Raw genomic sequence first — 26821 nt, forward strand, 5'->3', positions numbered from 1 at the left:
ACTCCTTTTTGTCAAATTTATGACCCGATGCATTCTTTTTTTCACCCATCTCCATTGATTCCGTATTATTTGGGAAATAAACGTAGATGTTCACTTGGTTCTTCGGTTTGCTTCTGTCTGATTTTCCGCTTTTTAATCCGTCACCTCGAGCGCCTTGTCCGAAACCTTGTGCATTTGGTGGAGGTGTAGGCATGTTAGCAGTAATATGATATTTAGTTGGCATTACATTAATATTTGGAGTGTTTGGTGAATGTATATGAATTGTTTTACGTCCTTCCTTTTTGGCAGCTTGTAACATATCTCTTCCTTCTGCGGTTTCTTCATTTTCTTCAATTATATCGAGAATTATAGGATCACTAGATTTTTCTTCAGGTACATTTTCAATTTCTTTTTTTTCTTCAATTTTCTGTGTGGGTGACGCTACTGCGTAAATAAAAATGCAAGTGAGTATGACTAGACGACGCATTGTGCTGTACCAAGGGTCTTGGTAGCGATATGTGGGACATCTGCCTAGTAAGCCTTTTATATTGACTTTTACACAGTATAGGTACATCAGTATCTTATCGTGCTAAAGAATACTACATTAATATAATTTTGGTTGATGTCGTATTGTATGGATAATAATATTTTATTCTAGATATTTTGGCTGCATACAGTTATAAATGTATATATAAACACATAAATTGATATTTTTAGTATTACGTAGTCATGCGTGGAAGCTGTTTTGGCTTCTGTATTAACTTCTTCTTTTATCGCGACCTTTTCCCATCTACTTGGGGTCGGCCCTCCTTATCCTTCTCTTCCACTGTGCTCGGTCTTGAGCTGTGCTGGCGTCCAATCCTAATTGTTTTAGGTCTTTCTCGACCGTCGTAAGCCAAGTGGCGGGTGGCCTTCCACGTCCCCGTTTCGTCGTTGGCAAATCTTGGGCTAGCCTTACTATATGGTCCTCTGGCCGTCTTTGGATATGCCCGTACCAGCGGAGGCGGTTTTCTTTGACTTTTTCTGTGATAGGTAGAACCTTAAAACTTCCCCTGACAAACTCATTCCGGATTTTGTCTAACCTGGTGACACCCGCAGACCAGCGAAGCATCCGCATCTCTGTTGTGTGTAGTTTGTTGAGGTGCTGTTTAGTTGTAGCCCAACATTCGGACCCATACAGCATTGCGGGACGTACAGCGGTTTTATACACATGACCTTTCGTTTTTATTGGAATTTTGGTGTCACACAGAACCCCTGTAAGTTGTCGCCATTTGAGCCAGCCAGAGTTGGTTCTATTTGTCACATCCACATCAATTTTTGCATCGTTACTAATTACAGAACCGAGGTACTTAAATTGAGTTACAGTAGGTAGTTGAGTTGTCCCAATAGTGAACTTTACGCTATCGGATGTTGTGATACTGTCAAATATACATGACATGTGCTCTGTCTTCTTTCTGCTTATTCTCAGCCCATTGTCTTCGAGTGCCTCTACCCAGGAGTTGAAGTTGTGTTGAAGCTCGTCCACATCATCCGACATTAAAACAACATCGTCTGCGTATAAAATATTCCAGGGTAGTGACTTTTGGCATTTTCTTGTAAGATAGTCCAATGTTGTATTAAAAAGCAGAGGGCTGAGAGTAGAGCCTTGATGCACTCCGACCTCCAGTTCGAACCTTTCACTGATACCAGCTGGACTTAGCACCTGTGTGGTGACCGCTGTGTACATATCCTGGATTAGGTTCACATAGCACTCTGGCACTAGTTGTTGTCTTAGTGCTTCCCAGATCAGGTCTCGTGGTATGTGGTCAAACGCTTTCTCCAGGTCTATGAAGATCATATGGAGATTTTTGTGGTTCGCTTTTGTCTTCTCCAACATTATTCGAACTGTCTGAATAGCGTCAGCTGTACCTTTTTGAGCCACAAAGCCACACTGATTAGGTGTTAGTGTTATGATGTTGTTTAGCCTATTGTTAATAACTCGTTCCCAGATTTTCATAGTATGTGCCATCAGTTTGATCGCTCTGTAATTGCTGCATTCTCTTACATCGCCTTTGCCCTTGTAAAATGGAATTAAATAGCTATTTCTCCACGAGTTTGGTATGTTTTGACCCTGAATAAACTTGTTGAACAGTCTATATAGGAAAAGAATACCTTCTTCGCCTAGGTGCTTCCAAACTTCGCTAGGTATTTCATCTGGGCCAGGTGATTTGTTGTTTTTAGAGTGTTGTATAGCTCTTTTAACCTCCTGAGGTTCGATTGCCGGGATCGGGCCATAAGTTACATTTGGACGATGATAATTGTGGTTTCTGGGATGCGTTATATTAAGAAGCTCTTTGTAGTATTCCGTCCACCTATCTTTGATATCACTATCTGTAGTTAAAAGTGTGCTTGCTTTATCGTTTATGTATTTTACCGACGAAATATCTTTTGTTTTGTTATGACGCATTCTCGCTACCTTATGGATGTTAATATCTGTGTCAGCTGACTGAAGTTTTTCATAAAATTGGCTATTTGATTCCGCCACTGCAATTGCCACCTGTCGTTTAGCGTTTTTCTTACTGGCTCGGTACGTTTCAAGATCCACTTCTTCCTGTGTGGATTGCCATTGTTTGAATGCGTCTTTCTTCGCAGAGATGGCATCTTTAATTTTTGTGTTCCACCAGTTTGTTTCCTTGTTAGGACCTTTTCTACTTCTTGTTCTTCCGAGATGTTTTTCCGCTGCCGTTATGCAGGTATTCTCAAAGTTACTCCACATTTCGTTCGCTGAAAGGTTTTCACAGTCGTTCAAATTAAGGTGATCTATAAGGTCCTTTAAAAAGAGTTGTCCTGCTGGCTTGGTTATATCGCTCCACTTGATCTTGGGTATTAGTTTCTTACTCAGATTAATAGCTTTTGGCAGTTTATAGACCGCTACCAGAAGTCTATGTTGGGTTGTCAGTGGCTCACCAGGGATGATCTTACAGTCTTTGTATTTTCCCAAATTGATACGCCTTGTTAGCATGTAGTCGATCTGAGTACTATATCCGCCACTTTTGTAAGAAATTAAGTGGGTTTCTTTTTTCTTAAAGAAGGTGTTTACTATGGCTAGATCGTAAGTGGACGCGAACTGCAGTATGGTTTCTCCATCTTTGTTTCTTGTACCATATCCGAATCCACCATGCCATCTTTCATAATCTGTACTTCTTGTGCCAACGTGACCATTCAGATCTCCTCCCAGATGTAGCATTTCACAAGGTGGAATTGCAGTAATAAGATTATGTAGGTCTTCCCAAAATGCCTCCTTTTCGGTGTCGGAACAGCCCGTTTGTGGTGCATATGCTGATACAATATTGAAGCAAGGCTGGTTCTCCAACGCTATTTTCACTAACATTAATCTGTCGCTGACCCTCTCAACTTTAATAAGTCTATTGGTCAAATCCTCCGACAGGACAATGCCTATGCCATTTCTGTTCGCCATGGATCCATTATATAAAAGCTTATACCCTTCGCCGATCTGTCTTGATTTTGACCCTTTCCACCTGGTCTCTTGAACACAACATGCATCTATTTTCCTTCTTTTAAGGACGTCGCTGAGTTCAGCACTTCAGCCTGTCATAGACCCAACATTCCATGTGGCCAATCGTAGAGATGCGCTTGTGTAACTTCGACCGTCGCTTCCGGGGGACGCCCTAGCATAGCAGCCTCGATCGTCGCTTGAGGGGGACGCCCTAGTGGTTAAACGTGTTCCTTTAACTTTCACTTTCATTAGGATAAGGAGATTTGTAGTGGCTTTGTAGTTTTACGGCCGGTTGCCACCTGACGCCAAGGCAGTAATCCTTCTTAGGACTGCGAGCGCCGCCGTTGGACAGTGATTGTCTCCTCCGCCGCCGACTCTTTTGCATTGTCCTGCCTGACAACACAACTCCAACACTGACCTAGGTCCCTTATCCTCAGGGTTAGCTCAGTCCTGGGCCCCTCCCCCCATAGCCAGGCGCCTATTTAGATGGCGGCGCCAACTCGCCATGTCACAGCGTCGTTATCGGACATTGTGAGTTTTTCCTGGAGATCCGCATGCCACTGCGCAACCCACCCACATCCTGATGCTTATTTGGTATTGAAAATAACCTTATTCGCAGCTATCCTATATACTATAGGATGATTCCACTATCCGCCACCTGTGGACCCGGTAGTTAGCTGAGGCTCGCCACTACTTCTTATTAACTAATATATTTAATTTGTTTTATTAGGTATGTGCTGTAAAAAAATATTCGCTGCAATCGTAAATAAATTTCTTTAGTCTAGATATGTCTAGTCAAAAGATATAGGTAGGTATTTATATTATCTTCAAGACTGCATTTTTAGAAATCGATTAAGTATATTTGTTCACAGTTTCTTCAAAGGCCACCGCTACTTATTTTTTTGCAATTAACTAGAATTTAGTTTTATTTCAAAACTAACATATTCTCAACAAATAAGTTTAGGTACTTTAGTGCTCCACTTTTTGGAACTATTAAGAACTACGATTATAATATATCTTCGGGTACAAATTCGTGAAGGTAATTTTGTGCATTTTAGTTTGGATAAGGTGGTGGTACTAGTGCTCGACATGCTAATGCCCAACAGATGACACCCTGCTGTTACCTCTATTGACAATGACTTAAGTTTCAAGATGACATGTACTGGGACCGCGTCGAGCACCAGTGCCACCACCTTATGACAACAGACTCGACTCAACTCAACGCATATGTGACACTTCTGAATCGTCAGTCCAAAGGTAGAACGAATCCTGTGCTCATTTGCCGCCAACATAAGAGAAGCCAAATTACTGTGTATAACTTACACTGTGCTTATTATACTGAGTGCCCAGTCAATGACCGCGGTTATAAATAAATGCAGGCAATTAAACGATGAGACAAAACGAAGCCTACTGCCATACATAACTTTACATACAAGCATGCACGCCGTTGTAGCCCTTAATCACTTAGCAATAAGCACTATAACCGTGAGAAAGTAAGACCTAGGGCATTATAGCTTGCACAAATGATATGGAAAGACTATTATTGCATAAACCAGTAGCAAAATGATCTCCTTTTACGTATAGTTGGACCAACAATAAAAAACTGCTAATTTATATACAAACAGCATTAACTGTCGACTTGGACCTTATGCCTTTTGTAATAAGGTTTAGAACTGTCAGTCGACAGTGTGGGTAATAGTACCTAAATTCAACGGCATAAGAACTATAATAGTTAATTTTAGTACAGTAAATTAAATGGAGAATAAACAAAGAGCAATGTTATTTCTTAGATGTGTTTAATTTATATGCATTACGAGTATAATGGTTAATAGTACATTATTGTCGAGGCTCGGAAGTAGCTACTTGCAGGCTGAGGATTCGTTTTAAACGGACGACCTTGGGAGTCCGTTTAATTGAATCCGAAGCCAGCAAGTAGCCTTTCAGCCGAGTCATATATAGTGATTTTCTCAAAAATGGTGCAAGAAATATAAATATCATAGAAATATTTTACAAAAGCAACGTTCTTACATATATATTTTGACAGAAAAAAACCCTTGCCGCCTTTTTATTTTTTTTAATAAAAAAATAGGAGTGTATTTTTCTGCCAAAAATACGCCAACCTATTTGAGACATCTAAATAGTCGCGGTACTATTCATCTGTTTGGCTGTTTAATGGGCCTGTGCCTTCATTTGATATGGTAATTTCAACTTTTAAAAAGTTTGGAACTCGACAAATAATGGAATTTGTATGCAACATTGCAGTCCCAAAATCGAGACTGCAATGTTTTTAACTTTTTAATTTTTGTCTGACCATAAACTACGCGCTTCGCGACCAATTTTTTAGACGGCAAAGTCGACTTTGCCGTCCATTTTTGAGAAAAAGTTTTTATTCGACATCGTGTTGGATTTTATTTTGTAGACTATTATAGAACAAAGAAACAATTAAGGCTACCTACCTTGATAGTTATCATTTTTTTTGATAGGGGTTGCTCATGTCCCTTAGTTCTGATAATCCTAAAAATGTAAGATTAGTTCTAAGTTAATTGTATGTTAATTCTATTAAAAAAAAATAAACAGTTTAATTTTTTTTATCTGTTTTTATAGCAGTACTTAAGTTTAACATTAAAAAAAATAATAACAGAAGAGACATGCAAAAGGGCTAATAAAAAAGCGAATTTTGAAGAATATAGGCATAAATCCCCGAAATATATAATTATGTAAATAAATATAAAAGAATTGTTCGTTTAATAAATACCAGATAAAACTTTCAAATACGAATAAACACGTTCAAACTAGTTTGGGACGTGATACTGATAACACGTCACTAAAACCGTCACGTACACGGTCCGTCATTGTCATTGCCAAACTTTTTAAAAACTTTTTTCATCAAACTTTTCTTCGGGCTGAAAGAACACATTTAGTGTGGAAGGGTTTCTCACTGTTTCAGTTTACAGAACTGTGTCAAGGTTTGGAAGAACGATTAAATAGTTTGAAAACTTAACCCGACTACGGTGTTTTTAACCAGTTAACCGACTTCAAAAAAGCGGAGTTTCTCAATTTGTCGAAATCATTTTATGTACAATTTTTAATAGCGTCAAAGTGCATATACATTTAAGATATTTTTGAGCACCTATAGTTCGTTTTTTTTAGCATTAGAAATTTGGTAAACAATCTTGATGTGTCTTTTAATTGAAAACACATTTTAAAATTAAGTTACGGCAAATATGTAACAATTATGAATTTAACACGATGATTTATATTCTCCTGCTTTCATAAGTAATAGTTACTGACTTTTAAAAGGCGTTTTTCAATTAAAAGACATGTCAAGATCGCTCAACTTCTTTCAAGTTCTTTCTAGTGCTAAAAAAACGAACTATAGGCCGCTCCGACACATACCCATAAACTTTGCAAGTAGGCATAAGATTTGTAAAAGAAACATTTTTGGTGCAGTCAGCCAAGAAAGTGGTCTACCAGTTTTCGACTCATACGCAAAACTGAGTAGTGGGCGACACTAGGCCACTCACATGGCCTACCGTGAAACACGACAGTAAAAAGTTCGGTTTCTGCCTCTCTATCACTCTTGTCTATTCGATCAATAAGGAGGCAGATAAAGAAATTTCTTTTTTCGCGTTTCGCGGTAGGCCACCTGTAAACAAACCGCCTTGATGCATCATTGTCATATTGAAAACTTGTCTAAAAACTGTTTAAGGCCTAGTATGTACAAGTTACTCTATGGTTTACTAAACAAATTAGTGCTGCACTCTGGCGGCAGAACATTGCAGTACTCCCGAAGTCAAAGTTAATTAGGGTTCACTTTACATTGGACATTTTTCATACCTTTAGTATTATAACCAATTTAGCTTGAACCCTAAATAGATCGACAATAAGTCAGTGACCGTACAATTAAGCTTTTATCATCAACTATAATTTTATCATCAATCATCTCTAGATAGATTCGCGAAAGCTGGCACCGATTGTATATGAAATGTTTTAACAGTTCATTACTTAAAGACCAATATCTTCACACCAAAAGCAGTCGCTGGTCACCGTGTCGACCAAACTGTGTAATCACTTAAAAAAAAACATCACTTAAAGCCTGTCCGATTTTTATGATCAAGTTCGCCAATTTCGCCATACATTTACTATGGTGTACTTGATCTTAGCAAAACGGTTAGATTATACAAACAAGTAAAGCTACCAACTAAAAATAACCCCAGTCCATCGCACTAAAAATTCCGTTTTTGCAGCCTAGTACACCAAGTCGTTTAAACTTATTTAAGTGCTCATCCTCCTTTATTTCACATAATAAGCCTATAAAGAATAATGACCAACTTACATGCATAATTCAAACTTGTCCAGCTATTTTTTGCTACCAACTGGATCTTAAGGTCACCCTACCCGTTCCCAGTATATATAGACTCTCCACGACCATACACCCATTATAATCGGACAGGGACACCACAATGCGCATATTATATTTGTCATTCTGCCTTATGGCGGTAACCGCGTCCCCTGCGCGGACGTTTAGAAGAAACCATCCTAGGAAAATTGAAGAAAAAATTGAAACTGTCAATGTAGAAAAAACTGACGTCGAAACTGGTGAGAAAACAGAGAATGAACCTAGAGCGATATTTGAGCAAGTCAATGTTGTGAGCAGCACAATGTCGTCACAAGATGGACTCAAAGATTTTACTCCACACGTAATAAGTTTGCCTCCGGTTAACATTGGATGGCCGGTACCCACAAGCACTGTCGCCCCTAATCTAAAGCTTAAAGACGAAGTAAAATCAGACTTAAGAAGCAGCGATCCCGAGAATGTATATACAGTAAACATATTCATCAATTTCAATGAAGATGGACTAGTTACTCAAGAGGAAGGTAAGGCTGATCAGAGGAAGAAGAAACCGAGGCCAAAACCAACAACAACCACTACAGAAGATTACGATTATTGGTATTTGGACTATGTGAATCTGAAGGATAGGCCTGAGGTACCAGAATGCCCTGATGGTTTTAAGAAGATGAACGGGAAATGTGCTCAGAGAAGGTGTCAGAAGGGAGAGGCTCTTGTAGGCGGTGTCTGCGTTAAAGTGGCATAAATTTTATATTAATTTACCTTTTGCACTTGTAATAAAATATTCCGATATGAGACACTAACAAAAACTGTTTCCTTTTTAATTAACTTTTTGTTTTTTTACCCTAAAGCAGTGTTTTACAAACTTTTTCATGACGCGACCCCCTTAGTGCGAACAAAATGTTTCGCTTGTGTATTGATGGAAGCAGGAACAGTACTGGCAGAGGCGACCCACAATTTGAAAAACACTGCCTTAAAGTATCTTAAATTCCTTTCCTTACACAAAAATTAGAACGGACAGAAGTTTTGTATCTAAAACTAATACTGGCTTTAATTTCTTTGTACAGTCGACGTCAAAGATATGTTTACGCTTTTGCACCTTACTCCTTTGTAACAAGGCGAAAAATGTAAACATATCTTTGACGTCGACTGTACCATCGCTCACACTGGTTAACTGTACCTACGTCGGTGGACCTTATGCCTTTGTAATAAGGTCCACTGATGTACAGTTAGGAGTATTGCTGTTTGTATTACAATTTGTATCAACGAATCTAATAGAAGACATAGGTAGATACTTTATATGTTACTTAATTTTCGTGTCAAATACTTCAGAATATCGTTACTTCGATTGTAAATAAGTAACACTTTATCGTACGGAAGAGAGGAATAAAGGCACATCAGATAGAACATAAATATAGTACAAGGGCGAATTTATCCCAATAGGGATCTCTTCCAGTTAATTCCGAATGTATATCGGCAGCTAGGCTCATATTATATGTGATGTTAAGCAATTAAAATATAAATATTAAAACTAATTTTTAATCCTAAAACTCAGCTTTCTTCTATTAAAACCCAATGTTATTTTAAGTCCATCACATGACCATGATTCTCGCAAATAAAACTTTGAAACTTTAAAATATAACTGCTTAACTTCTTTACTGATCGCCCGAGATAAGGGGTAGACCTATATTTAATTAAATTCAGCAAATAAAACGAATTTGCTTATTCAAGTTATTTACGGTTTAACTTCTCGGTAATTCCAGAAACTAATTCCAGCCTTAACCCTCCTTTTGCTACTTAGGGGGCTAATTTACGATCCCAAATGGTTTCCAGACGACGGGCGATTTAAATGTCCCAAGAACATTACCTACATGTTTACGCTATTTTAGCTTCTATTATATGAATAATAAGGTCTTTAATCTATTCTGTATGATTAACTAGGATCCTGACAAAATATAACTGCTATCTGCTGCTATGTTTTTTCCAACAATTATCTTTTGTTTCATTTCGTGAATGGTGTGAAATAATTTATTTTAAATACAGGAGACATCCATATTGTCCGTGAACACGGGCCAGCCTTACCCGGTAGGTTAGGTACCTATAACATTTTGACAATTAAATAATAAAGTACCTACCGTGTCTAAAAAAAGCTGGATAACGACAGACTTTAGTCAGTTTATAGCGCATTCCCAGTTTGGCGACCCGCCAGCTGCAAGCGTGTCACCATTACGTAAGTTTGCACAACACGGTATAAGGTCGATAGGGGGGGGGGGGGCAAAAAAATAACGACAGACCACGTTGGGAAGGGGGTTATAAGGAGACCTCACGTGTATTTTTCTGCAGTGAACGAAACTAAGAAAAATAAAAATTACCTACCACATGAGTAGATACTTTTTTTCGGTTTCGTTAAACATAAATCTTCACTCCGTACTTCAAAATAGCGAGTCTATTTCACGAAATTTTGGAGCGCGTGGCCTTGACCGGTCGGATAGAATAATTTCAAAAAATACACGTGAGGTTATGTGGGGGAGAGGGGGTAGCCAAAAACCTCACCAAATATCACCAAGGGGGGTGGGGTCAAAAAGTAGCCGAAAACACCTCGCGTGATTTATGCACAACCCTTATTGTGCCGACTGTACCTACACACAATGGCAAAATGGGAAACCAAATTGGTTTTAAACAAGTAGATATGGTAACAGCACAAGTCATGGGACATTTAAGAGGAAATTTGGAGTATTTGTGATATTTCCCTAATACATGTAAATGGTAGACCGCTTAGTGTGTTAATAGTAGTTTATGTGACTGCTACATAATGAAAGGCATTAAAATACGAGTGTGGGTTTAAGAAACGAACGAAGTGAGTTTCTTAAAAGGATCACACGAGTGTTTTAATGCCTAATTATGTACAGTTACATACACTACTTTATCTACACACATATTATTACCTTCTATTATATATTCACTAACCTCATATTTCAACCGACATCCATCGTTGCTGTCTGACTTAACTCGCAGATTTGAGAGGTGGCGGCTCCTAAATATCTTTTTATCACTCATTTTACACGGTACTTTTGCTTAAAGTTTGTTTAAAAACAACTATCAAATCAATTTTATAACCTAAAAGTAATTAAAAGATGAAACTGTAAGTCAAATGGCGGTAAATGAAAACTTTTTTTCACAAATGTCACGCATCCGTAGTTTTTTTTAATTCATAGACAAAAGAATGAAGTCCCTATTCTCATGCCACTCGACATCAAATGTCGTACGGTTTGTATTAAAAAAATATACCGAATTGACGTTTCGTATCGATAATTGTTTTAATATCTATGGATACTAGAATAGACACCCACTTGAGTTTTGACAGCTGTTCCAAATTTAAAACTCATAACCTTACAAAAATCTGTAAAGTTATAACTTTAAAGTACAAATTTTACCTACTACCACAGATAAGAAAGTTCTCATAGTAAAATTGGTTGTGATAATGGTGTCATTTCCTACGGTTTCTGAATGCATTTTAGAGCAGTAATGATATGTGCGTAGATAAAAGTTGAATGTCACATTCTAGTTTTCATCAAGTATTAATTAATTAAAATTTAATAAATTAACTCACTAATTTTAGCGAAGTTGTTAAGAATTCGTAGTGGTATTTTTTTCAGTGACACGACAACTTTTGGATTGACGCCAATTTCTTAAAAATCAACTGAATTTAATAAAAATTCAAACTGAAATAGCTCTAGGACTCTTATTTCTTATTTATGATAAATATTTATACCTATAGCCAGTGTTTATAAACTACTTTTAGATACTTATTTTAGAGGATTTGTGGTTTTTTGTCCCATTACCGGTTCCACGTCCATTATAGGGTACACTAATAGGGCTTTTGAATAAATTATTAGATAATATGAATCTGTTCAAATATTCATTGCTACTAAATGGGTCTCATACAGTGAATGGTGTGGGGAGATGAAATCAAATAATGAATACCTAAGTAAGTACTTTGTTTCTAACAGTTAGGCTACATTCGATTTATGGTTCCAAAACAAATCCATATTATCCAGGCCGCCTTTACACCTGTAAGTTACTTGCGTAATATTTACATAATTTACTTACGGTTGCATTTACACTTGCAATAAATGCTTACGTAAGTTGTGTAAGTTTAAACTTGCAAAAATTATTACACGCCCATTTACATTATGCTTCCCAAATCAGCAATAAAATGCCTTCTCACAGTCGCCACGATCAAGCAGCTGCTGCATACATAATTTTATCCAATAGTCGAAAGCAAAAGAAAAGAAAATGCTGGATAAAACCATGGCTAGAAAGAAGAATGGCATGAGGTGCATTTGAAAATCTTTTGAAGGAGTTAAGACTGGAAGACCGCGACCAATTTTTCAATTTTATAAGAATGAATTCTACGACTTTTGAATATCTTTTGGAAAAAGTTGCACCAATCATAAAAAAAAATGATACACATTTTCGACCGGCTATTTCATCAGCTGAAAAACTTATGGTCACTCTTCTCAACTTATCAATTTAGTTCGATAAGCTGTGAGTCGCTTCCGTAAACAAACTCGAACGTGTTTAGACCTGTAATTTTCCAATTTACGTAAGCTGTGAGAAATTACAATAAGTCACTTACAATAACTGTTTACACTTGAAAAATTATCGTAAGTCGCTTACGTAAGTGACTTCCGTAAGTAAAACTTACAGGTGTAAAGGCGGCCATATACATAAGGCCGCCTTTACACCTGTAAGTTACTTGCGTAATATTTATATAATTTACTTACGGTTGCATTTACACTTGCAATAAATGCTTACGTAAGTAATGCTTACGTAAGTTGTGTAAGTTTAAACTTGCAAAAAATATTACACGCCCATTTACATTATGCTTCCCAAATCAGTAATAAAATGCCTTCTCACAGTCGCCACGATCAAGCAGCTGCTGCATACATAATTTTATCCAATAGTCGAAAGCAAAAGAAAAGAAAATGCTGGATAAAACCATGGCTAGAAAGAAAAATGGCATGAGGTGCATTTGAAAATCTTTTGAAGGAGTTAAGACTGGAAGACCGAGACCAATTTTTCAATTTTATAAGCATGAATTCTACGACTTTTGAATATCTTTTGGAAAAAGTTGCACCAATCATAAAAAAAAATGATGCACATTTTCGACCGGCTATTTCATCAGCTGAGAAACTTATGGTCACTCTTCTCAACTTATCAATTTAGTTCGATAAGCTGTGAGTCGCTTCCGTAAACAAACTTGAACGTGTTTAGACCTGTAATTTTCCAATTTACGTAAGCTGTGAGAAATTACAATAAGTCACTTACAATAACTGTTTACACTTGAAAAAATATCGTAAGTCGCTTACGTAAGTGACTTCCGTAAGTAAAACTTACAGGTGTAAAGGCGGCCTAACATTATAAATGCGAAAGTGTGTCTGTCTGTCTGTTACCTCTTCACGCTTAAACCGCTGAACCAATTTAGTTGAAATTTGGTAGGTACCTATACTGATAGTTTGACTCCCGGGGATGGACGTAGGATACTTTTTATCTCACAATTCATCCCCTTACGGGCATTTTTGACTAATAGTCATCCCTTTGGGGGTGAAAAGAAGGGTGGAATAAAAAGTAGATTTGCTCAATATTGAAAGTAGGTACCCAAATTACTAATTCCACGCGGACGATGTCGCGGGCATTTGCCTTGGTTATGAATAACTATAATTTGCTACATTTGAAGAGCTCCTGCTAGATCAAAACGGAATTTTAACAATACAATTCCTGAATAAGACATTACAGCAATGTCGCTTATTCAAACAAATCCTTGTGCTCCATCTGATTTGCTTAAAAGCTTGTAAATAAAACATTCAAAGTTCTAAAGCCAGCAATTAAAATAAAACTTTACTATTGTTTGCTTAAAAATATTTTAATCTATTCAAATTTACCACCTTAAGACATTCATTTTAGCTTATACCCACAGCGCATCTACTTACGAAACTTAAAGGAACTAAGTCTTATTTATTAACAAGCATTTCTCATTCTAATTACAAGCGTATTAAATTCTAATATTCCGTAAAAAAAATACTTAGATTTAAGTCTTTTTGCTCCTTTAAGTGTGAAAATTAGTCGTATTGTTGAGGAGTCCTAAAAAAAGAGAGGGATTTTTCTAAATGGCAATTTGGGGGCAGTGGATACGGTCTGTTGGGTTGAAAATTTGGGAGGATCTGGCTGCGTAGCCAAGATGCCAATCGCTTACGCTCCGTAGCGATCGAAACGCAATTGTCACTGTCGCGCTAATACAGGGTGTAATTTTTTACGTGATACAAAATATGTTTTTCTAACTCCATAAACAACTAGCAATTGAATGCTCCTACTCTCGTTGAAATCAGACAATTTTATTTTTAATTTTTTTATTTTTTTTCGTGATATTTTTTGTACTTTTAAAGGATATTATGATATTAAAACAGCTTTATAAGATATTTAAAATGTAAAGTGAACTAAATTACTTTTCAAAGTAGCATAAATCACAAAAAATGTTTAATGACTTGTGATTTACGCTACTTTGAAAAGAAATTTAGTTCACTTTACATTTTAAAGCTGTTTTAATATCATAATATCCTTTAAAAGTACAAAAAATATCACGAAAAAAAATAAAAAAATTAAAAATAAAATTGTCTGATTTCAACGAGAGTAGGAGCATTCAATTGCTAGTTGTTTATGGAGTTAGAAAAACATATTTTGTATCACGTAAAAAATTACACCCTGTATGGAAGAGTGATAGAGAGACATGATGCTTTTCGTTGTCGAAGCGATAGCGATTGTAACCTTGACTAGGCCGGCTGGAGAAATTATTACTGAGTTTAGACTGAGACGGTGAGATAATCAAGTTTTACATCTTTTATTGGTAGCGTTAGTACAAATCTTCCGTGAGACACAGACATATTAAATATATTGAAAACGGGTCACTCACCGCCGGTCCGTCACCTTAAACGCAAGCTATGATGACACTCCTCGGTACGGAGTGAAACATGTCGAGCGTTTTTTCGACTTAAAATACGTGAGTGACCCGTTTTCAATATATTTAATATATCATTAGTATAAGAATGAAGAAAGCACAATAATGTTGTTGTATTTTCATATTTTTGTACTGTGATCCATCTATACCTACTATGCGTATCAATTTCTATTCCGAATCACGAGAACGATCAATTAAAAAAAAATTCAACAAAAATTGGCATTTTGTAACGAATTTTCACATACATTTTGAATGGACCATCACATCACATCACAAAACTGAAATCCAGGGGGCCGATTTTTGAAATTCGAACACTCGATTTCGTGTAATTCGTTAAATGACATCTCCACTACTAGGCGTTTAAATTTTACTAATAGAATTGAAATCGAGTGGTCAATACCACTAGATTCCAAATGTTGATCGCTCGTATTTCAAAAATTAGCATTTCGGCGTTTTCCACCGATTTACGAGTGACGAAATCGAGTGATCGAAATTCAAAAATCGGCCCCCAGTATGAAAAACTAGGGACCTTTTTGGTTTGTTTTAACTTTTAATCAATACCTAATCCTCACGATTCTGGGTCGATATAACCCAAGAACTGTTAGTTTTTCGGAAGAAAAAAGATACTAACACTAAAATCCCCAGATATCTAGGAAACCAACTGAGTTAAGCAATTGACCTGTAGGTACTCTCGTGCCCTTAGTTAAACAATTCCGTATCACATAAGCCCTACGAGTGACTTAACCTCAATCTTTCTAATTAATTCTAAGTAGGTAATGTATACGGCCATAACTTAGTACAAAATGTTCACTTAACATAAAACGCTCAAATATAAACTAACGCCTCGACCCTCAGTTAAGTGTAAATAGTATTCATGGTTAGTTTTAACTGACTATCTTAGTATCTTATTAAATAGGAGATTTTAGAAAATATGTTAGTTCTTTATTAAAACGATGTTTTTTATGCAAGTACTGTATTCACGGTGTAACATGAGAAAACCGAATAATTTTAAACACGCATTTCTCTGCTACATCCCATAGCAGCAACATCGCCATCAAAAAGGCTTTTGGCACTATGTAACAATAAAAACATATTTTTTTTATTAGTATTAACTCTGAAACTAGGCGAATTTCAAAAAAGTTTATAGGGCATTTTTGTCTCTAAATATGATCAGGAATACGCTGTTGAAATTATTCGGTTTCGTCATGTTACACCGTGTATATGTAAGCAGGGCAGTACGTAGTAGCACAAAAATCATATCCCTTGGCCATAGCCCATACCTTTCCACTATTAAAAAAAAAGACAGTTTAGTATTAGTAAAAATAAAGAGTTTAGTAAAACACGCGTGTAGTCAGGCTAAAGTTTTAAAGAAGTCACTATTTTAGATTAACATGATATCGATCTTTATTTATAATAAGGTGTATGATATTATATAACTTAAACTAAAGTTAAAACTAGAAATACAAGTAGAAATAGAATTATCTAGTTACTTGTATAAATGCACTAGCTGTTAACTGTTCTAGCTGTAACTATCCAGGTAGGGACTAAGCACGCAATACCGACGTAACCTTAATATGAACATATGTACGAGTACATATATATATTGTATATTAATACGATACGTTTAACTCTAAATCACTACACCTTATAAAACAAAGGCCCCCGCCGCGTCTGTCTGTTTGTGTTAGTTTGTATGTTCGCGATAAACTCAAAAATTACTTAACGTATTTTCATGCGGTTTTCACCTATCAATAGAGTGATTCTTAAGGTTCCGGTGTATAATTTGTTAACCCGTGCGAAGCCGGGGCGGCTCGCTACTCTCGCTAGTCACAACTAAGTAATTAGCTATGGTATGGACTTGCGACCGAGAAAAAAGGAAAACACTTTAAGAATACGCCTCGGCTAGTCTGTGGCCATGAGTAAGCCCATTCATAATAAAAAAAAAAGAATGAATTCCTTGTTGTTTGCTGTAGATATTCACTTTTGTAGCTGTATGATATGCCTACTTATTATTTTGCTTCAATCATTGGCGGTACCTTGCGGATATTTCATAATTCGATCTTGATTCGTTTTACGATTTTTTTAATAGTGACAACAAATGTTTCAAATACCTACAAGAGATTAGAATTTATTCATCCATACATACATTAACTGCAATGTATTTAAATAAGTAAAAAATATTTACATTTTAATAATTAAAATTAAATCATTATACGGCTCTATATCCGTTTCAAATTATCTTAAACAACGGTTCGTTACTTAACGTTATATAAATAAACGGTTTTCGGTTATTTTCACTCAACCATACCGAACACATTGTCTTGACTCAATGTATTAACACTAACCAATCCATGCCGTCAATACATCTAAGGCATTATTTATTTACACATTTACGCATACAAATATCAATGTACGCACACTATGACACACATATTGAATAATTAATCGTATCTTACCTTAAAAATCACAGGAAAAATCCACAGTTTTACAATGTATTTGAGCACACGGCACACGCGATCCGACACAACGCGACACGACCGCCCGCGGCGACTGGCGTAGGATTACTGCCCGTAATACGGTGTTTACGCCGCACCGCGCCTGCGCGAACTACCCTCCGTATCACAACGCTCTAAACAAAATGGCTCCTTCATACTAATACGCGCAATGCAGTTTCAATTTTAAATTGTTTGTATTAAGGTTGGATTTTGAATGGATATTCAAAGTGAAGTGTCACAGTTTAGATTTAAACGTTCCTTTACCAAGTTTACTTTAGTAACTACTTAAACGAAATTGAACTTTATTAAGATACCGTTAACGACAAATAAACGTGTATTTGCAAGTTTGTTCTTTGTTCACGTGAAATTCATTGGTGATGTGAGAAAATGTGCTTTTAATTGGATGAACAGGGCTTTGAAGTAAGCTTCAATGCATACAACATTATGCATCTGGAAGGCTGCCCTTCGGATGTGAGCCTAGATGATGGATCCATAATCTCAGTTTATGTTAGGAGATTAACTACTTAAGGTTTGTGAATACGGAAGCAGGGATCGGATACCGGTATTTTTTGTATGGGAACGAAAACGGTATTGTTTCGTTCTTTGTTAATTATTTCATTTTTAATTGGGCAATCTAATAATACGAAGTCGTTACCTAAATACAGAACCGAGGCCTACATTTTGATTATAAACAGGGGTCGGACAAAAAGTGCGGATGACGTAAAAATGACGTAATCTTGCACACAGGATGACGTTTGAGTTTGTATTTAAACTTCCGTGTGACATGTAGTAACAAAGTAGTATTAATGAAGTAACAAAATAATCGTAAATAAATCCATGGAATTAATAATACAGGTGGTAGGGTGATGTAGTGAATAAAATAAATTTCACGAATAAATGTATTTTAATATTGCTTACCTTCGTTGGTATATCTTGATTACAGCAAGAGCAGTATACGTGTTTGTCACGTACCTCCAAAAACGGAAAATTGCCACAATATTCGAGTAAAGATGACATTTTAGAGCGTTTTCTTATACATTAGTAAATATAAATTTTAGCTAAATATAATCGTGAAGATACAATAGCTAAACAATAACGAAGTCAATTTATTGTTCATCTGATTGACAATGTGTCAGTCAAAAACGTACTTACTCATTTCAAGTGGCGATATCGTTTAATAAAGAGGTTGATAAATGATAAGTGCTAATTGTTTATGAAAATCAAAAATACTATTTGAAATCATCCTATAAGTGGTTTGACGTCATCCGCACTTTTTGTACGACCCCTGTTATAAAACAAGTTTTATGCAAAAATTTCATTTTTGGTACAAGCTTTTATCGCTGACTGTACTTTTCTTTCCACAGGCAATTAATACTCATCGAGACAATTCTAAAAACCCCAAACACAATTAGGTTTCGTTGTTTTATTACAGAGTTCCTATGGCCATCTCCGATCTCCATCATCAGATCAGCTCGATGACACCATAATATTGCATTGTCACCCGACTTACGTATGTATGCAAAATTTCAGCTCAATCGGAAACCGGGAAGTGGATCAAATTTAACTTGCAATATGTATTTGATTACAGACAACGGTCAGGTGTAACTAAATAAAAGCTTGTAATAATTCGATGGACCTTCTCAGTACCGTCTTTACCATAAGGGCACACAAGGCCCGTGCCCAGGACCCTCATTCTCAGGGGGCCCCGAAGGACACACAGTAACAGTATATTTAATTACCCATAATAAATAGAAGATCATAGTAGAAAAATGTTAGTATAATTTCGCTTTCTTTACTTTTCAAAACGGCCCCCAAATTCTTATGTGCCCAAGGGCCCCGGCGTAGTTTAAGACGGCCCAGGCCGCGTAGCCAAGATGCCGATCGCTTATATACGATCCGTACCGATCGAAACGCGACTGTCACTGTCGCACTAATACGGAAGAGTGACGCTACGTCTTACGTAGGCGAACAACGCGCGAACGCGGCGCGGCGCGGCGCGGCGAAATCAATCCTTTGATGCCCATAGAAGTGTCCTACGTAAGCGATCTCGTTGCGAACGCGGTGCGGCGCGATTTGCACGCGAATGTCAGGCGGCGCGGCGCGGCGCGGCGCGGCGGCGGCCGCTTTCGCCGCGCCGCGCCGCGCCGCGTTCGCGCGTTGTTCGCCTACGTAAGACGTAGCGTGATAGAGAGACATAATGCTTTTCGTTGTCGAAGCGATAACGATTGTGACCTTGGCTAGCCACGCTGGACCTTACGGATGGAATTCTTTTATAAGGTCCACCGATGGATAGTTAATAGTGTTGGCGATGGTACACTGAACTTAGAATTATTTAATCATGTTATTTAGTTATCGTACGTATCGCCTGTGCCAATACATGTACGGACAAGTACAAGCGAAATGCATGATAATTGATACCTGGCCCCAATTTCACATCGGTGACAGGTGCGGCGAATTGTAAAATCACTGTTGCTGACGTCACAGGCATCCATGGGCTACGATTACCACTTACCATCGGGCGGGCCGTATTCCTGTTTGCCACCATCATTGTATTATTTAAAAAAACTTTATTATATCGGAAAAAAACAGATATTTCTCCTGCGAAGTTTCTGACAATTGTCAAAGATTTAGAAGAATTGTAGGTAATTCTTGACAGGTAATGAGTTATATGTCGGAATTTCGCGACAATTGTAGTGTTTCTTGTGACAATTGTCATAAACTTAGCAAGAGAAATATCTGTTTTTTCCGATATCATAAAGTTTTTTTTAATAATACAATGATGGTGGCAAACACGAATACAGCCCGCCCGATGGTAAGCGGTAGCTGTAGCCCATAGATGCCTGTGACGTCAGCAACAGTGATTTTACAATTCGTCGCACCTGTCACGTTGGTGAAACAGGGGCCTGAATAACATGACTAAAAACAAGTGAGTCTAAACCGTAAAATTATTCAATGTTAATATGTCTCACAACAGCTTAAATTCGATAAATAACATCAGTTAGATGTCATTCTGATATCATCAAAATGTACGCTCGAATTGGCCTGTGAGTCCTTCCTGCGCGCTACGTGCTACGCCGTAGCGCTACGAGATCCGTTTTGAAGTGTTTAGTATTATATTTACAATACAACCTGCAATAATATGTTACTCTTCGAAGGCCTCAAAAATATGTGACACGCTCTTATGGCTCAACAAATAAGATGATGTCAGATATTTTTGCGGCCTTCGTTGTGTAACATATTATTGCAGGTGACTGTACATCTGGTGCTCCATTAAGACACCCTGTGCTATAATAAGCACATTACTTAACTACGTCGAAAATTTAAAGGGCCCTATGTACTGTAAAAAGTTGTACGATAAACGTAAGAATAGGTCGTAGGTTTCGCGCTTGTTTCGTAAGTACCTAACTATGAGGCAATCCACGATACCTATATTTAATTTGCACCCGATGATCTCTCGAACATGTATCAAATCAGCTGTTCGAGATTCGAGGATTCTACGAATAATAAGCCGATTTTAGTTTTGTTGTCGAATTTATTTCGTTAAAACTTTTTCTGTTGAGTAACAAATTCATCATACGGCATATATTATGTTTTCGCAACTCGGAGGAAGATTTTTTAGAACAAACCTAAACCTAAGTGTGGATTCTAGCAAATTATAGTGTTCGGAGTTTAATTGCAAGCAATCGTATTGTATCGACCGTTTTATTTTTACCCGACACGGAACCGAGAACGGTGCCTACGGTTACAGAACGAATGAAATAAGGTTATTGTATACAGTGTGGAAAGATAAGTCGGGCCCTGGAGGGAAACTACCTTAAATCCTTAAGCTGGCTCATTTTACTCAAAGGAGACATTCCTTTATTTTTAAAAAGAAACAAAACTGCATTCAACGATTTTCTAAAACTCGCTTGCCTCACCCGGGACTCGAACCGACTAAAAATTCTAAAAAATAAACACTCGCAATTTTCTAGTCGATAGTAGTTAATGATAACATTTCTCCAAGAAACATTAGGCCTTATACACTCGTCTGTCGTACAAAATATCCATACAATCTAATATTTAGTACTCAAGATTTTTTTAGACAAGCCAAATTGAAGAAAAAAAGAAAAATCGTTGAATGCAATGCAGTTTTGTTTCTTTTTAAAAATTAAGGAATGTCTCCTTTAAGTAAAATGAGCCAGCTTAAGGATTTAAGGTAGTTTCCCTCCAGGGCCCGACGTATCTTTCCACACTGTATATACCTAGGTATACATTGAACACCCTAGATTGTAAACCGCATGTTAAAACCGCATTCTCAATATTGTATGCCTATATTACCTATGTAATTATTTATTGTATGATCCAGTTCAGTCGCACGTAATAATGTATATAATAAGTAAAAATGCACGCACAATGTGATAATAGAAACTTAGAAAAGTTTTCTCAATAAATTATTCTTATTGTAGACACATAATCATTATAAATAATATTCCCTACCCTAAAATTTCTAATGGCTTCTTAAAATTTCACTTAAACTTATCAATATTCCAAAGATTAGGTACAACAGGAACCCCCAATCCACATTTTCTGGAAAACTTTTAATTGACTGGCCGGTACTTAGGTACTTAAAAGGGGTTTTATTTAAAATTGATGGAAGGTCGTTCCTTTTCGTAAAACACGTGACCCATAAGTTAATTGAGTAAATTGGCCGTAAGGTATTTTAGATAATCAAAAGCCGACAACAACAGACAGACGCAGCGGAGGACTTCGTTTTATAATATCTAGTTAAATAAATAAATAATAAATAAATATTATAGGACATTTTTACACAAATTGACTAAGCCCCACGGTAAGCTCAAAAAGGCTTGTGTTGTGGGTACTCAGACAACGATATATATAATATATAAATACTTAAATACATAGAAAACCACCATGACTCAGGAACAAATATCTGTATCATAATACAAATAAATTGCCCTTACCAGGATTCGAACCCGGGACCATCGGCTTCATAGGCAGGGTCACTACCCACTAGGCCAGACCGGTCGTCAAAGTTGTTAGGTATACAAAGAAAATAGAACGATAGAATTTTAATTAGTATGTAAAATGTATTATATAAATTATAAACTATAAACATGGGTTGCCCTCGAGGGTTAATTCTAAGCCACATCGCTAGTTTTTCTTAAGAGTTAAACTGGTTTAACTCTTTAAAAATCTGCTTTAAGTTTGTATTACGCTCCACTCTTTGCAAAATATTTAAGTACACCAAGTTGTGCTTTCAAGAGGAAAACGCGATTATATATGACCTGGATCCGACGTAAAGTAACTAAACTAACTGCCGTATTCAAACTTCAAGATATTCACAAGAGACGACACGTACTAGATCCATTCTAGATACGTTATAGCTTAGATATCAACTAGTTCTCTTTTGCAGCGCGATTCGGGCAACCAACCACTTTTACGTTAGATAGAGTAATGTATCTATTAGATGTGAATTGGATCTCCAAGTCATATCCTGTGGAAAACGTTCAAGAGTATCTCCAGATTCGCGCAAATGTCAAATTTGACAGGTTAGATCTTAAACATATCGTTATCGTATCTTGGTGATGACTAAAATATATCTAATAGATGTCTATTTCAAAATCCGAATCGGGCAATCAGTGGTAAGTATTACAAGTTCTGAAATTTGTAGTTTCAGGTAGAGTTGGGAAAATCTAGAGTAGTCTTTTGAGTAAAATTCTACCCAGTATTATGCGAGTACAGATGTACAGTAGATACCTGCAATAATATGTTACTCTTCGAAGGCCGCAAAAATATGTGACACGCTCTTACGGCTCTACAAAATCTACCCTCAAATGGTTCCTTAAGCCAGTTGAGGGTATGAGGGTAGTTGGAAACATTACATGATCAAATAATGTAGGTTAAAGTCAGGTCCTTCAGTGACTGATCCAGTCGGTTTTGTATTTTGGTCGGTTAACCAATAAATGTTATAACTGCCCGAAAATGTACAAATTGTTTGTTTACTTTTATTTAAATACCTAAAGATAGGTACAGACTATAGCTCTAGACCAAAGCAGGCGTGGCTCACTCCGCGATTTCGTCGCTTTGCTACAGGTAGCTAAAAGTACATCCGTTCCACCCCAATTTTGGGGAAAGCCATAAGCCGCGCGTGGCGTTTTGTTAGAGAGTGAGTCTTCTGTACCTAGTACTATTTATTCTGTGACCAAAGACAAACACGACTCGCTGTCATATTGTTGTTTTATTTACACATTAAATACAGCATTTATGTGCCATTCACGTGTGTGAAGGGAAGCTTGAACGCACGCACCAGACAGCTTATGTGCTCGTTACACCAACGTACCACAGAATAAATAATAGTACTAGGTACAGAAGATCCACTGTCTAAGAAAGCGCGTCTGTTACGATTAGGACAGATATGACCGCTAGGTGGCGACAGCGCCACTCGCGGCTAGCCACCAAAATTGGTGTGGAACGGATGTACTTGTTGCAATGTGACGAAATCGCGGAGTGAGCCACATCTGGTAGTACAGTAACTTACAATAATATACTCTTCGAAGGCCGTCAAAATGGCTCTAACTAAACATAAGATCGTGTCAGATATCCTTCGTTGTGTAAAGGCCCCTCCAGACTATGCGCGTGAATCGCGGCGCGACGTCGCGGAGCGAACATATCGCGAAGTTGACGTATGACTCCACACTCGCACACTTCATGGCGATTTCGCAGTTTGGTTTGCGGCAATATGGCGGAAAAGCATCAGCTGATCGAGTTTAACTGTTAGTTATCTATGGCATCATACGTGATTTAGCTGTTTTTCCATTTTGTTTTATTGTAAAACCGTAAAATATAGCTGCTTAATACATATAATATAATCATAATTTAATTCATATTTATCTTGCCACAGAGGAGCCAAAATATTGTGTAATGTGGAGTCTTGCAAGTTCGCGCTTCGCGTCTCCTTTGACGCGGGCCGAAATACCGACAAAAAACGGAGAACAATGCGCGAAGGCGTGAACAATCTGCGAAATCGACGCCACACTTGCGTTCGCGGCCCGCGATTCACGCGCATAGTCTGGAGGGGGCTTAACATATTACTGCAGGTTCTGTAAAGTCAGAATCAAATATCAAATAGAGCATTAGGGCTGATTTAGTCGGCGCGCGAACTCGCATGCGATTTTAGCTACATTGCGGACTGCTGGCTACGTCAAATTCAACCGACCGTCAAAAACAGCAATGTAATGAAACTCGTATGCGAGTTCTTGCATCATCTAAATAGGGCTTTAGGTATAGTTCTACCACGTCGCACGCTCTTACCGCTAGCCCACCAGCGTTTCTCTGAGAACTATTGACCAGAGAAACGCTGGCCAGCGATATGACGCTGAATCGTTCATCGCACGTTTGTAATTTAAGTTCAAAGTCGTACGGCGCGATTCGGGAAATGAATTAGACATTCACTAGATATGAAATAGTAACGATATGTGACGTTCCACGCCAAAAGGTACCCTATGGCGGTTGGCGCTTACGCTATTACTAACGCCGCTCCAATATTATTGCGGCCATAAGGTACCTTTTGTCGTGGAACGTCACATATCGTTACTATTTCATATCTAGTGAATGTCTAATTAATTTCTCGAATCGCGCCGGTACCCCCTAAATTCAGGGGTTGTTCGAGTGGGCAATTATACACTTTTACCAAGTCCAACGCCTGACACAGGATCAAAGAAATCACTTACCTACCTCGGAAACGACGTTGGTTCTTGACCCATATTCTTTCAGCAGTAGGTATTTCAGGCTCAAATCAGTCGAAGCAATATTCAGTCTGCTTCTAGCACTTATTACGTTGTATGTAATCCACTCAAAAAAGAAACCTTAAAAACACATCACATCACATTCAAAATTGTTCACAAAGTTCACAAACCTGTTCGAATATGGTTGAAATAGGTTAGAATGACAGGCAATACGTAGGTCGTAATATGTAGGTAGAGACAACTATCTTTTTTTTCTTTTTTTCTTTCGGTAGGTAGAGTATTTATGTAAAAAGGTAGATTAAAGTTTACCTTGAGTTTAAAACCCTTTACGACGCCGTGTCAAACACAAAAGCTGTCACTCCGACGCCACGTCACCAAAGTGTCAAAACTGAAATTGAACTTTACGCATATGCGCGTAGGTCTATGTTGCTCTGTGGTCTGTGACCGATTAATCGGTCTTTGGCGTTGTACCTGCGGAGCGGATATATCGGTCATTGGCGTCCAAAAGGTTAAACGAACAATTGTTGTTTATACCTTTAAAAGAGCGATTCAACAAGAATTGTATATTTGCATAACTCGGGGATCTCGGAAACGGACTTAACGGACCTAACGATTTGATGAAATTTGCTATATGGCGTCCACTGTTACTTTTTACACTGTGGCTATACGATACCCTTTATACCTGGATAAGCGTAATTAAGATATTCCGTGCTCTACCAACTATCTAGAGCAGATAAGCCGCCGTTTCAATGTTATGTTCCCTGGAGCGTAGGTGGAAATATTCCAAGCTGGTATTCTCTTGAGGAAGAATATACAGATGTATAGATGGTCAAGCAAATCTTGTCAGTAGAAAAAGGCGCGAAATTTAAATTTTCTATGAGACGATATCCCTTCGCGCCTACATTTTTCAAATTTGCCGCCTTTTTCTACTGACAAGATCTGCTTGACCAAGTATAGTGCATAATTATTTTCTATCGTATTTTCTCGGAAACGTTCGTATGTATCATGGTACTTCAGTCAACCTCAGTACTTTTTGTACGTTCGTACGTTTCCGTTAAAAAAACGATGGAAAATAATTATGCACTACATCTGTACCTACATATACGTTACGTTAGACCAATAAGTCTGCAGCAATTTTGATAGCCCCCGCAGTGCAAGTGTTATTTTTACGTCATAATTTCATAGAAGTTTGACTGTTAAAATAACACTTTCACTGCGTCGGCTATCAAAGTCTCTTTTCTTGGTCTAACTCTACATTTCTAGGAGAATATTTAGGTAGGGTAATTCGCCAGTAACTGGCCACTGGCCAGTACCTAACTGGCCGCCCTAAACTAAAAATGAATTATATTCACCGATAAACAGAATTCATTTTTGTATAAGGTTTCGATAACTGGCCATGCTGGCCAGCCTTCAATAACTGGCCACCTTTTACTAAAATGAATTCCATTTGTAGGTGAATAGAATTCATTTTTGGTTTGGGGTGGCCAGTTACTAAGAGGTGGCCAGTTACTGGTGAATTCCCCACCTATAGTGAATCCAACCAAAAACAGCTTTTTATGTAAATCTTAGGCTCCATAAGTAGTCCGAGGCTGAGGCGCTCACAAATATCTGAACAGGCCTTTATTGCCAAGGCGCTAGAGTGCTTGTTCAGATAAATTCAGCTTAGTAGGACATCAGAAAGCTTGCTAGTTTTACATGTTATGTATTCACTGCACCCCCTCTTGTAAGGTGGGAGGGTGA

General features: G+C 37.5%; 1 protein-coding gene across 1 annotated transcript in view; it reads right to left on the minus strand.

Annotated features, from left to right (window-relative positions):
• The window catches only part of LOC134673903 (uncharacterized), a 231127-nt gene extending 213626 nt beyond the window's left edge, over nt 1–17501 (minus strand). Inside the window, exon 1 of the mRNA XM_063531956.1 lies at nt 17298–17501. The gene's annotated coding sequence lies outside the window, so the exon portion shown is untranslated. The remainder of the gene's footprint in view (nt 1–17297) is intronic.
• Nucleotides 17502–26821: the final 9320 nt, after the last annotated feature.

This window comes from Cydia fagiglandana, chromosome 19 (assembly GCF_963556715.1).
Source record: "Cydia fagiglandana chromosome 19, ilCydFagi1.1, whole genome shotgun sequence".
Taxonomy (NCBI): domain Eukaryota; kingdom Metazoa; phylum Arthropoda; class Insecta; order Lepidoptera; family Tortricidae; genus Cydia; species Cydia fagiglandana.